General features: G+C 36.1%; 1 non-coding gene across 1 annotated transcript; it reads right to left on the bottom strand.

Moving 5' to 3' along the window:
- Window positions 1-5,350: 5,350 nt before the first annotated feature.
- On the bottom strand, window positions 5,351-5,457 carry LOC122737559. Its single transcript, XR_006354387.1, has one exon. It is a non-coding gene; the product is annotated as a U6 spliceosomal RNA (small nuclear RNA).
- Between the last annotated feature and the right edge of the window lie 9,138 nt (window positions 5,458-14,595).

The raw sequence follows: 14,595 nt of genomic DNA, 5'->3' as shown, positions 1-14,595 counted from the left end.
ATTACTTGACATTTTAAACTCAACAAACCTAAGAAGAATAAAATATAATAAGAAGTAGTAGTGTTCTTCACTGAAGTGGTAGCATTAGAAAAAAAGTAATTAAGAATTGTGAAGAGTAAAAAAAAAATGTGGTTTTGGAGAAGGAAAGAAGCAAGGCAAGAAATGAAGGAATGAAGGAAGAGAAAGAAAGAAAGAAAAAGAAAGAAAGAATGAATGAATGAATTTGGAGTATGTCAAGAAGTGGACAAGAACAAAACCATCTTCTTTAATTCTCTATTGTTAATAATTTATTTGCATCTATATTGTTAAAGCTAAGTATTTAAGTTAATTTTTACTCTTTGCTTTATTTTTTTGTTTGTTTATTATAGTTGTGGAGATATAAACTAAAATAGCAAATTGTAATCTAAGCCAAAAGAAATATTCTTATTATTCAGAATCTTGGGCCTGGTGAAACCTAAAATTCATTTTTTTAAAATGTTTTTCACATTAGACCAACTCTGCCCATCTAGAGAACTAATTGTGTTGTACAACCATAGATATTGGGAAATGCAGGTATTCCAGATAACTGTGGCTAAGAAAAATATGGATGACAAAAACAGTTTTGTTCTTAGCAAAATTCTCAAAATAAATTATTATGTTATGTGATGTTATATTATGTTATGTTATATTTATTATATTACTGAAGAGGTAGCCTGTATGGGTTTAGAAAAGGAAGCAGTGTTCATTTAAATATTATCATGGCTTCATCCATACATCTCACACTAGGTGAACCTGATCTTTTTTCTTGAAAAGGTGACTAGATGGGGGAACACAGTACACCAACAGCCTCAGATACCAGGAAAGTATTTGAGTATTTCATGTTAACCTTGTGAATAAAGTAGAAGGATGTGGGCATGAAAATTAGCCAGTTGGATCCAAAACTGTTAAAATGGCTCAACCTAAATAGTAATCAATGTTATTTTTGATGATGTTGAATAAGATGGTGATTAGTTAGTGCATTGCCTCAGATATCTGTTCTTGGATCTATGATGCATAGATTTTTTTAATCATTATTTAGATGAAGGCCTAAATTATGCTTTTCAAATTTGGAGATTGTATGGATGACACTAAAGACCCAAAAAGGTCTCAAAAGATTGGAATGATAGGGCAAATCAAAGAAGATTAATTTTAACTGAGAGAAATCCAAATTTGAATTCCTAAAATCAAATTCCAAAATATAGACAGAGGGTAATATGGCTAGAGACCAATTCCTAATGTGGGGGTTTTAGTTGACTACAAGTTCAGTATAAGTCGTGTGATATGATGACACAAATGAAGCTAATAATGTATTCAGAGATGAATTGTACCCATAGACTTTTAATTGTTGCTATTTCCACTATTTATCCTGTTTTGACCACTTTTATAATACTGTGTTCAGTTTAGAGTACTTCATTTTAAGAGAGGCACAGACAAACTAGTGTGAGTGCAGGAGAGTTTGACCAGGATGCTGAGAGAACTAGAAAATATGCTATATAAGAAACAGTTGAGACACTTGTGTTGTTTAGGAACTAGAAAGGAGAAACCTGTAATGGAAGGGGTCTATGGCACTTGCCTTTACGTATTTAAAAGCAGGCATGTTTATATATATATATATATATATAAATGTTCTGCCTTCCTTGAAAGGAAATAATGAGGAATTTGAAAATTTGGAGAGGTAGATAACAACCTGACACAAATCAGGCAGTGGTGGTAGCATGCTTCTAGAGGTACACAGGGAAGGTTTATAAGCAGAGCTAGTTATTCCCTTTTCCTGACCTCACATGTGTGGTCAGCACCGCTTTAATTTCTGTTTAGGTTTGAATTTCTCCTTGGTCAAATGTCTGTGGCTTGGTAGGGGAGTTAGTTTATCTTTCAAACCTCTTGTAGAAAGAACAAAAGAAAGATAATGTGCTAGAAGCATCTGCCTCTGTCAGGCTACTCTAAAGAACTAGTCCTGCAATAAGACTGCCTCAGGCTCACTAGGTTTGGTATTGGTCTAGATTCATGTGTTCTTTGTGTTTTTAGGAAACTATAAAATATGCATCAACAAAATCTTTTGTTGTTCCAAGGTCCCAATTTTGTGCCATGGAATGCCTCCTAGCAGTAATAAAATCTACAACTCTTCCTTTGTAGATCATTCATTTTGGCCTCCACCTTGCCTGTATTTAATTCCCTTGCAACAAACCCAAATCCCTAATTCAATGAATAAATATATTTTAGAGAAATTTTTTATTTCTAAAAATAAATGGTGAAACATAAAGGAAAACGAATTTGTAAGAAACAAAGATTAGGAATGCAAACTCAGTGAGAGTCAGACAACAAAGTTGGGATACCACTAGTTCTGCTTGAGTAACAGGAATTGCCAAAAATAATTCTGCATATTTCATGTGGATTCTGAATAACAAAACTAGAGCCTATATCTTAACATCTTGGCATTCTCTCTACTGCCAATTCCCTTGATGCCTCAATAGTGACAAGAGCAAAGAGAGCATGAGGAGATATGTCTCCTTCTTAATTCCTGACCTCCTCCTATTTTTTCTCTAACCGTATTTTGAATGACTTCTTGTGCTCATCCCTCCCTTTCCTTTCTCCTTAATCTTCTCCTTTCTTGTCCTTTAGGAAATGAGAATGAATTCCCCAAGTATTTCATCACATGAAAATTAGGAGAATTCTTGACTACTGTGTTTGGGTTAAATGAGGATAAGGCTATATTGAGAGATAGTATGTGTAGTGCAGAGATGCTGCAAACTCCTAAATGCAGCTGGAATCAAATTAAAATGTAATTGGGAAGGTTTAATAAAAATAATTGAGCAGCCAGGTGGTGCAGTGCATAGAGTGCTGGGCTTGGAGTTTAGAAGATATACCTCCTGAGCTCAGATCTGGCCTCAGAACCTAGGCAAGTCATTGGACCCTGTTCTTCTGAGTTTCCTTCTCTGTAAAATGAACTTGAGAAGGAAATGGCAAACCAAAACCATATTTTTTCTAAGAAAAGCCCAAAAGCAATTATGAAGAGTCAGACATGACTGAAAAATGACTGAACAGAACAGAATAAAATAACACAAATATAATATAATATTAATTTGTTGTTTTATAGACCAATATGTGGCCAGCAAAGATCAATCTTATTTGAGTTTGACACCACTGGTGTATTGGGCAGAGCTCTGGGATTAAAGCCAAGAATTCTTGAGTTTAAATCCTGCAATTTTTGTAAACTCACTTAATCTCTCTGGACCCTTATTCCTAATCTGGAAAATGAGGGGGTTGGATTTGATGGCTTCTAAAGTCTCATTCCAGGATTAAATTTATGGTTCGATGATGATTGTTGTTTAAAAGTGTGTGTGTGTGGGGGGGGGAGCTAGATGGCACAGTGGATAAAGCACCGGCCCTGGATTCAGGAGGACCTGAGTTCAAATCCGGCTTCAGACACTTAACATTTACTAGCTGTGTGACCCTGGGCAAGTCACTTAACCCCAATTGCCTCACCAAAAAAAAAAAAAGTGGGTAGGGGGCAGCTAGGTGGTGCAGTGGATAAAGCACCAGTCCTGGATTTGGGAGTACCTGAGTTCAAATACAGCCTCAGATACTTGACACTTACTAGCTGTGTGACCCTGGGCAAGTCACTTAACCCCCCTTGCCCCGCAAATAAAAATTTAAAAAAAAATTAAAAAGTGGATAGGACTATTCTATGAGTCATTAGTTACCCTCATTCTAGGAATTTTTTTTTTTTAGCAGAGAAAAGATCATCTCTTCTAGGGAATATTGTAGAAGAGAATACAGTGGGGCAGCTAGGCGGCGCAGTAGATAGTGCACCGGCCCTGGAGTCAGGAGTACCTGAGTTCAAATCCAGCCTCAGACACTTAAAACTTACTGGCTATGTGACCCTGGGCAAGTCACTTGACCCCAATTGCCTCACTAAAAAAAAAAAAAAGAAGAGAATACTGTTTAGGTATGGAGGAAATTTGATTTCCTCTGAGGTTTTGTGATTCTGCAGAATACATTGAGCAGGAAATTCTTGAGATTCTTTTTGGAGTCATGAAAATCCTACTGTGAGACCATGTATAAGTTATTACTTCTTATGGAGTGAAAAAGAGTTTGCAAAAGGGTGAACAGAGGTTAATTGTAAGAACCTTGGGCTCATCAACTTTCATTTCCTCCAGAGTAAAAGTGGCTGGATGTGATACCTTGGTAATTCACATTTTAAATATCAGTAGGAACTAAGGCAAATCCTTAGAATGCATTTTTTCTTGAATTTTTTTGCACTAGATTTCTAATAAATATTGGAATTTAGCTTATATCCTATTTTCTGAAAATGTACAAAAATATGTCATAACAGCAACCAACATTTATACAGGTCCTTAAAGTTTGGAAAACACTACATAAACTGTCCATTTGAGACTCACAAAAACTCTGAATAGTATTTACTGTAGATATTATTATCATTTTGACTATGTCCACAGAAGCAAAAGTTGAATTTGAACCCAGGCCTTTCTGACAAGACTAACTGTCACTGGTGTCTTCCGAATCTCCAATTCTGTGATTCTGTGATTCCAAGTCTATACATTTTCACTACTCCAATGTGCTTCACATATGTACTTTAGTATTTCCCTATGCATATTTCTTATTCCCTGAAGTATACAGTATCACTCCAAATTGAAATTTTAAACTGAGTAGCCCAGTACACTGGTTGGAGGCCACTTTGTTTCCCTTTGATAACCACAAATTTACTGAGAACTGACTGATACCAATTTACTCCCCATTCTCAGGCCAATGAATTGCCTGGGGCTAACCAATCTTTGTCAATTCCAGACTCTTTATTGACTTACAGATCTTCCCCAAACAAACTATCCACTCCCAAAGATGCTCCACCTTACTCTCTAGACTTATTTTATCATGTAAAAGGATCCACTTACATTAAGTACTTTCTATTTAGAGTTAAGTAGTTTCTATACTTAACTCACAACCTGTCTTATTGTTCCCTTTGTTAAAGGTTCATTTACATTAAGTAGTTAAGTAGTTTCTATACAGTCTCATAGTTCCCTTTGTTCTGTAACTCCATATAAAACCTGTCCTCAGTCCCCATCTTTGGGTATTCCATAGCATTCTTGCTTATTTCTCCTATATTGATTCATTAATTTCCAGGATAACACCTCATTACAACAGATATTATTAGTCCAGGTGGTTCATACTATATTCCCATATAGTATTACTCCTATTTTTTTGCTACTTACCCTTATCAAAATATTTCCCATTAACATAGCTCCAAATGTGCTGACAAATTGTCTTCTATGCCCTCCTTTCTTTCTTTCTTTCTTTCTTTTTCTTTTTTTTTTTTTAAAACATGGAATGCTTCACAGATTTGCTTGTCATCCTTGCACAGGGGCCATGCTAATCTTCTTGGTATTGTACCAATTTTAGTATATGTGCTGCTGAAGTGAGCACTCTATGCCCTCCTTTCAATCAGATCCAAATTTTTGCCATGTTCTTTGACATGTCTGCTCCAATCAATACCATTACATATTCCCTCCTTGAGGAAACAATTAATATCCATAGCATAGTTTTTTCCTGGTTCTCCAATCTTTTCAACAGTCAGTCATGTAGGGACTTGTTGATTACCTCTTTATGTCTTCCTCCTGCCTACTCTCTACTAAGAGGTCTAATCATTTGATGAACATTTATTATTACCCACAAAAACTAGCTTTAGAGTTTAGTTGGTAACCACAACCTTAACTTTTCTATGAAATGTGCCTCTTCCCTTTAGTAACTCTACTTACATCCTTCCCCTCAATCTACCAGTAGAAATGAGGAGGGATATTCAAGGAACAGGAGCAGCTAGGTGGCACAGTAGACAGAGTGCTAGCCTTGGAATCAGGAAAACTCATGCAAGTGGCTCTTAGATGAATGTATCTAAAGCTGAAGAACAATAGCATTGTCACTTCTTTGTTCTCAAGAACAGCTGGATCTGGGACCTGAGATCTTTAGAGTGCTATATTCCTCCAGGAGTAACTGAGATAACCTAGAAACACTAACCTGGGCACCAATAAAGAGAAAGATATTATGTTATGGTTTTTTTTTTAAGTATTCACTTTAAAATTAAATATAAAACAAGAAAAGAAAATAGCACTTCCATGTACACACCAGAATATGAGAGAAATCAATATTAAAGAATAAATTTTATTCCAAGAAAATCCATATAATAAATATCACACACAATTTTCACCCTTTGCTTTGTTTCATTCTAGGTTTTCTTTAGTTCTTTGCTGTGCAATTTTAACTTTATTTTTCCTCCCCTCCCCACCCTAAGGAAGAGCACAATTAAATGCACATACATATACACATATGTGTGGCTTTGTGCATGTATATATGTACATGCATTTGTGTGCACATGTATGTGCATGTATGTATGGACAAGTGCATTGTGTGGATATTTGCATGCATGTATTCATGCACACATATACATACATGCATGCACAAATATATATCTGTACACACATGTATGGACTCATCAACATATATGTAAGACCTAGTATGCATATTTGTCATCTCTCTCTCTCTCTGGAGGTGGATAGCATCTTCCTTCATTGGTCCAAGTATTTCCCTATTTTTTTTATCAACCTGCTCATTATTATTTCCTACATCACAACAGTATTGCAATACAATCACATCCTGTCTGAGAGCTTGTCCATGAAAGTTTTCCCCCAAGTTTGTGTATTCCTCCTATTCTTGTTACATTGGTTTTATTTATACAACAATTTTAAATTTAAAATACTAAAAATTATCCATTTAACACTTCGACAATGTTCTTACCTTAAAATACAGTTTCATGTCTGATACTGCCGAATCTGCTTCCTTTACTTTTCCCCCCACTGGTTTCTTTAAAATTACTGACCCTTTGTTCTTCCAAATGAACATATTATTATTTTTTGTCTAACTCAGTAAGATAGTTTTTAGTAATTTAATTGGAATGACAGTGAAAAATAGAATACCTAAGTAAAATTGTTATTTTTTTTTTATTATGTTGGCTTTACCTAGTTTTGGCAGGTATAATCTCAGGTATTTTATACTGTCTGGTTATTTTAATGGTCTAAAACAATATTGAATAAAGTTGGTGAATAACTACACATAGTGTAGTTCCCCTATTTTTCTCTTTCAATTAAATCTATTTTAGCTTTCATTTCATTTGAGATCAGGTTTACTACCCCTGCTTTTTTAACATAATTAATTCTACTCCAGCCCTTCAATTGATTTTTATATGTATCTCTCATTTTTATACTGTTTCTTGAAAGCAACACATTAACAAATTTAAATTTTTAACCTTCTATCTCTTTGTTTTATGGGTAAATTTATCCCATTCACATTCTAAGCTATAATTACTTGTTGTATATTGCCATCCTTCCTACTTTTCCTCATTATCCTTCTCACCCTCTTTACCATATGTCTCCTCATTTCTCTACTTCAACCTGCTGCCTTGCCCTCTGATTCCTTACTGTACATCCCCCAAAAGACCTTTTCTTATCCTCTCCTCCCCACCCCTTCCCCATGACCTCTTATTTCTTTCTAAATTTAGAAGATTTTTGAACATAAATACTTGAATACATATATTTGTTTGTATTTCACAGTTTAACCTATTCCTGATGAGAGTAGCATACTAGAACTACCTGCCCTCCCTTCAAATTGCTTCTTCTGTATCAATTTTTCCTTTCATGCCACATTTGTATGAGCTAATTACTCATTTTCATGTCTCTCTACATAGCTTTATGTTCTTAGATTCACCACACCATGCACAGCTCAGCCCAAGTCTTTCTTGCAAATAACCCAAATAATGATGACAGCATGAGTACTGACAACATTTTCACCCTAACCTTATTGAGTCACTTATGATTGGTCTTTCATGTTTACCTTATATTTTTCCTGGATCTCATATGTTAAAATTTCCACTGAGTTCTTTATTATTATTGATGTTGTTGTTGTTGTTGTTGTTGTTGTTCCAAATATCCAAAAGTCTTTCAGTTCATTAAATGTCCATTTTTAAATTCAGGTTTATACTTAACTTTTCTAGGTCAGTTATCCTTGGACATAACCCCAGCTCTTTTGCTCTACAAAATATTGTATTCCAAGACTTACAATCCTTCAAGATAGTACCTGCTACATCTTGCATAATACTTATTGTAGCTCTACAATATTCATTTTTTTTCTTATTGATCGCATATTTTCTCCTTAAACTGGGAACTTTGAAACTGGACTATGATATTCCTGTAAGTTTTCTGTCTAGAGATCTCTTTGAGGTGGTGATCAAAGGATTCTTTCTCCATTTCTCCTTTACTTTCTTGTTCCAGAACTTCAGAAAAATTTTCCTTGGTAATTTCTTCTAATATTTTATCATGATTCTTTTTTTATTGCAACTTTCAGGTGGTCCAACTATTCTTATATTATTTCTCAATCACTTCTTTAGATCAGTTCTTTTTCTGATGAGATATCACACATTCTTTTCTATTTTTTCATTATTTTGATTTTGATTTATTTCTTATTGTCTTATGACATCATTAGATTCCCCTTGCCCAATTATAGTTTTCAAGGAATTATTTCCTTCTTTAAATTTTTGATTCTCTATTTCAATTTGTTAGGCTTTCTTTTCATGATTTTCTTGGATTGCTCTTATTGTTTTTCTAATTTTACTTTGATTTCATTTATTTGATTTTAAAGTTATTTTTAACTTTTTTTTAGCATATATAGTTTGTTGCTAGGACTATAGTTAAAATCTTTACAGGATTCTGGACATTTTGAAAGCTTGTACTTAGATAGTATAGTCTCCAACATACAAGGTTAACCTTCATATCATGATGCAGCAATTTAATAGGATTTTATAGAAGAAGAGATTATAAAAGACAAAATCAGCAATCTTAGTTGTATAAAATTTAGAAGCTTGTGCTCAAATAAAATCAATGCAGCTAGAATCAGTAGAAAAGATTTGGATTGCAACACTGATCAATATCTGTTATAGAGAATCTTTATTTTTTGGCATGGTAGGGTTTGTTGAGTGTCTTGTGTCTGAGGCCATATTTGGGATTGGGTCCTCCTGGGGCCAGGGTGGGTGTTTTGTCCACTGTGGCACCTAGCTGCCCCATGATGACATCTTTAGAGTAAAATTGAGGGGGGAGAGGAATGCACTGGGGGAGGGGAAAGGAGAAAGGTCAAATTGGGTGAAATCTCACTTGAAAGAAGCAGGAAAGGGCTTCTGGAGTTGGGGGAGAGAAGGAGGAGGAGAGGAGAAGTGAATGAACCTGAAAGTCCACTTTTTCATTGAAAGATTATACTCAGTTTTACTGGCTAGGTGATTTTTGTTTGTAAATCCAATTCCTTTGCCCTCCAGAATATCATATTGCATGCCCTCTCATTCTTTATTGTAAAAGCTGCTAGATCCTGTGCTATCCTGACTGTGGCTCCACAGTATTTGAATGGTTTCTTTTTGGCTGATTACAATATTTTCTCCTTGACCTGGGAGCTCTCTAATTTGGCTATAATATTCCTGGAAGTTTTCCTTTTGGGATCTCTTTCAGGAGGTGATTGGTGGATTCTTTCAATTCCTATTTTATCTCTGGCTTGTAGAATATCAGGACAATTTTCCCTGACAATCTCTTGGAAGATGATATCTAAGATCTTATTTTATTCATGGTTTTCAGGTATTCTAACACTTTTCAAATTATCTCTCCTGGATCTATTTTTCAAGTCAGAAATTTTTTTCCAAGAAAATATTTCACATTGCCCTGTATTTTTTCATTTTTTCTTTTTTTTTTTTTTATTCATTTGGATTTCCTTTATTGTGTCTTGGTTCCTCATAAAGTCACTAGCTTCCATTTATTCAATCCTAATTCTTAGTCAATTATTTTCTTAAGAGAGCTTTTGTATCTCCTTTTCCATTTGGCTTTTCAAGCTATTGACTTTTTTCTTATGACTTTCCTGCATCACTCTCTTTTCTATTTCCACGTTTTCCTCTACCCCTCTTAATTTATCTTCAAAGTCCTCTTTGAGTGCCTCTATGGCCTTAGACCAATTCATATTTTTCTTAGAAGTTTTGGATGTAGGAGGCCTGATGTTACTATCCTCTTCTGAAGGTGTACCTCAATCTTCCTTGTCACTAAAGAAACTTTCTATGGTTCACAACTTTCTCTGCTTGCTCATCTTGCCCATCTTTTACTTGACTTTTAACTCCTTAAAGTGGGGTCCTGCTTCCAGGCTGCATTGTCCCAAACTACAGGGAGTCCCAGGTGTTAAGATTTAAGGAGGGGCAGGTTCTTTACTCACCTGGCCTATGATCTGGTCTATAAATAACCCCAGCCCAACTTGCTGATTAAACAGGAAACAAAATTGTGTTTGCTGTGGTTGTTAGAACCCGTGCCCCTCTCCCACCTCAGTTGCCACCACTCAAGATTGCTTCTTGATTCCCTATTGTGGTAGGGCTATCAAATTCCTCCTCAGCTCCCCCAGACACCCCTGCAATCTCTCCTGGTACCCCCCTCCCCTGGCCAGCTATTCAGTCCTCTCAGCCAACCATGCACTTAGTTCTAGAAGATGCCAGTGCTACAGCTTATTTGAAGGCTCTGGGGTAAATTTCTCTGGCACAGCCTTCCTGTGGCTGAATCTGTGTGGAGGTAACCATGGAGTTGGACTCCATTCCTAGCCTGGCACATCAGACCCCTTCTGCCAAACTTCTAAGTCATCTTTGGCTGGAAAACGATCTCAGCCCATCTTTTTGTGGGTTCTTCTGCTCCAGGAGTTTTCTTATGGCTGTGTTTGGAGTTTTTTGGAGTAATTGTGTTAGGAGCTCTGAGCACTTGCGGCCTTTCCTCCACCATCTTGCCTCTGCCCTCTCAGGAGTTAACTATTTTTAATTTCTAAGAACTCTTTTTGTGTTTGGGACTACTTGATGTTTCTCACTGAAAAAGAAGTGTTTAAAAAAAAAGAAAAGAAAAAGAAGTGGTTTTTTAAAGCTCTGCTATTTTCCTCTGAATATGAATCCAGATCTTCTCTATCTATGATTGAGTTATTTCTCATTTTCCTATTTTTTTTTCTTTTTAGCAGCTATTAATATAATCAAGTTCTTGTCCTGAAGTGTGGGGAATGATGCCTCAAGCCTCAGGTGCTTTTTACTTTTCGTTTCTGAAATCTGTCTCAACATCCAACCTTGGGATGTCCTCGCCATTTCTAAGCCATGACTAGGACCCCTTGCCATGCTATCCCACAAATGCTTTTGCTCCCTGAAGTCCCTCCAGTAACTTCAAACTACAGCTCTCCTCTCTGTCCTGGAACCAAAGTCAGTGATTCTCCTGCAAGTGCTCACAGCCATCAGGTTCCCCACTCCTCTGCTACTGCACTCACCAGGTGTGTGCTTAGATTCTTCTCCAAGCAGACACAGCCATAGCCTGGGATGCTTCTGATCAGCACTATTGTTTTTGACATCCCTTGGAAGGTCCTTTAATCTTCTCCTACTTCACCTTCAGATCCAAATACTGTATGGAAGTGAAAATTCCTGAGGCTGAGGCTTCCTCCCAACCCAACTACCCCACAGGCTTGTTTTTTGTTAATTCTTCAGAGCAGGTCCAAAGGTGTTTACACTTCACTGAGGTTGAACCTCCTACTTCGCCCCACCCCCCATAGAGGTCTGGTCTTTCCTGGGGTCTTCTGAAGTGGTCTTAGGAGAACAGCATCTTTACCCCAACTTTTATGTATTTCTTCTGTTCTACATACCATCTGAGGTCATGTTCTTTCTTTTTTTTGTAAAGGACTTTTCAAGAGCCAAAAGCGTGCTGACCTAGTCTGCCATCTTCCAAGAATCCTCTCTCAAAAAAGATATTCTGTTGTTCTGTGTTAAACTGGATTGTGATGGAGATTTTTGTTTATAGGAAGTTCTAGACAAATGCAAAATTAATTTATAACTCATGTAAATAAAATAAATTTTTTCTATAGCTTATTTAGGAATTGAGAAAAAAAGGCTAATTTAAATTATTAGAGGAATCTAATAGTAACCCCTGCTAATATGAAATCTTTCTTCTAAGGACAGAAAAACAGAATGATAAAACCACAGAAAGTAGAAAGCATTCAAATGTCTGGAACTATTTGTGGCAATAAAAAATGTTATTTCCCCCATCATGCTTTCTTGAGTAAAAATAATATTAAAATAAATTTCCAAGAAGTGTGTGGTCCACCTTTGTTATTATCTTATCTGCAACTCTCTCAAGAAGAGAAGACATAACTTTAATCCAGGAAATTTGTGTTATCCTTGGCGAATTTCAAAATCTGAACTAACCAAAGTAAGTTACCACACTGTGCCTAGGTGAAGTGGGAATGTCTGCAAGGCCCTAAAATATGCTTATTATAATTGAAATATAAACTAATGAAAATATTAAATATTATATCATCACCTCGATTTGGGGGGGGGGGAAGGAAACAAAGACAAATATTGTGAAAATCTACTAGAGACAGATTTTTCCATTAAAAAAGTGAGGGAAAAATTCCCACACAAAACAAAATGTCTCAGCATTTGCCCAACAGGAAAATATGAGATGAGAAAGAAGATGGAAATTTTATTTCTGATGTCAGCCACCATTAAAGACAATGTTGAAAAGAAAACAAAACTAAAAAGGACCCTAAAGAAATCTTTTGGCAGTGTTCACATCAACTCAAATTCGTTGAAATAAGTGCCTGAAACTCATCAACAGAAAGAGGCAACTTCAAAAATCCACAAGGAAAAAGATTCCCTTTTTTCCATTCCTTGCCTTTGCCTGTCTTTATACCTTTGAGAGAGCTTCTGTGAACAGTCCTCAGGCAACAATATGCAATGGGAGTTTGGGTTGCTGGTAAAAAAAGAGAATGGGACTGATAAATTTGCTTTTTAAATCAATTGTTCAGGCCAGCAAGTGAAGTTGGGTTAGTTCCACATACCTAATCTCTCTTGTCTGTACTCTTTATGACACTCTGGGCTTCCCCCCCCCCACCCCCCGGGAATGCTAACCATTTGACCAGACTCTGTATATTCTATAGTTCAAAATTTAGGAGCACTTCATTAGACAAAGTTCACAGTGATTTATTCTATATCTTTCAGGTAAGATCTACTTGTTTTAAGAGGGGGATTTCTATTGGGAAAAACGAGTCAGTCTTAAAAAATCATGTAAAATTATATCCCTAAATAATAACCTGAAAACACTTGATTTATTTGAGGCCTGTTGGAATTAGGAGAAGGGATTAAAAAATAGCAACGGGGGAAAATGTAAATGTAAATAGTTGGGAATGGGGCAGTGTGAGTTAAATAAAGCCAAATCAAAGACTTTCTTTGCCACATGCAAAAAGGAAAGCATGACCATCCTTTACTTCTATCAGAGTTACTGCTAGAATCTCATTCAGCCAGAATTCTCTGGTTGCTGAGCACATCCTTTCTCTTTGCAGCTGCATTCCTTGTTGGGCTATTTGTGTTTTTTGGAAGTCTTTCTTGCATGGCTGGGCATTCAGCTAGTAGAGGATGATTGGACCCCAGAGCTCTGCCTCTCCTCATCTCATCCCATTACATAATGACTCCAATTCTATAAAGCCTGTCTTCTTCAGTAGTGTGTTGTTTTTCTCCTCCCCTCCCCACTCAGACCCGAGCTCCTTCCACTAAGGTTTCTGCTATGTGTGTAGGTACATCTATCTATATATGTCTGTGTATATATACATATCTCTTCTATATATGTATATATCTATGTCACTATGTGTGTGTGTATATATATATATATATATATACATATATACATATATACATATATACATATGTATCTATAATCTGTAGGAGAATAGATTTAATGTAGAAGGATGGTACCTCAGTTTCATCTTTAGTAAAATGAGGGATTTGGAATAGGTGACCACCAAAATCCCCTCTACATCTAAATCCATAATCCTACAGATTATGTCTTCAGTCCAGATAGATAGACAGACAGATTGATTGGTTGATTGATTCCCATATATCTCAGAGATTAATACAAGGGAATATGATCAACAAGTTGTGTTTTGGGGTCTCTGAAGAAGTAGGGGTAATAATAATGATGTATGGCTTACCTATTATTTGTACAGGCTGGAGAGGACTTTAGCTCTAGTAAAAGGCCTCCTAAAATGAGAAGATTTAGAGCAGGAGATGTAAAGTTTTATTGAGTGCAACACTTATTTTGTAGAAAAGGAACTAAGGCCCAGATAGGCTTAATGTTTTGCCCAAAATCACAGAGATAGAAAATTGCAAAGCTACGATGTGAACCCAGATTTTCTGACTCTAAATCCAGTGCCTATTCCATTCTGCAACATTGCCATTCTATCTAGGGCATTTGGGGAACTTCCTCTCTATAGCAGTGAACTAGATACTAGATAAGAATTTATGTTTTAATTTATGAGAGATGATATACCAATCTCAAATAGGGGACAATGGGAATAAAATAACAATTCTGCAACCACCTTATAGCTACAGGTCCCTAGAGACAGCAATCTAAAGGTAATTCTCAAGAATAAACGTCTTTTGATTTCTGGGTGTCATTAAGAATTGTGTCAGACTGGCCTTTTCTG

The sequence above is a fragment of the Dromiciops gliroides genome, chromosome 1 (genome assembly GCF_019393635.1).
Source record: "Dromiciops gliroides isolate mDroGli1 chromosome 1, mDroGli1.pri, whole genome shotgun sequence".
Taxonomy (NCBI): domain Eukaryota; kingdom Metazoa; phylum Chordata; class Mammalia; order Microbiotheria; family Microbiotheriidae; genus Dromiciops; species Dromiciops gliroides.
The sequence above is the reverse complement of the archived record's forward strand: the minus strand, read 5'-3'. Positions and strand labels throughout refer to the sequence as shown.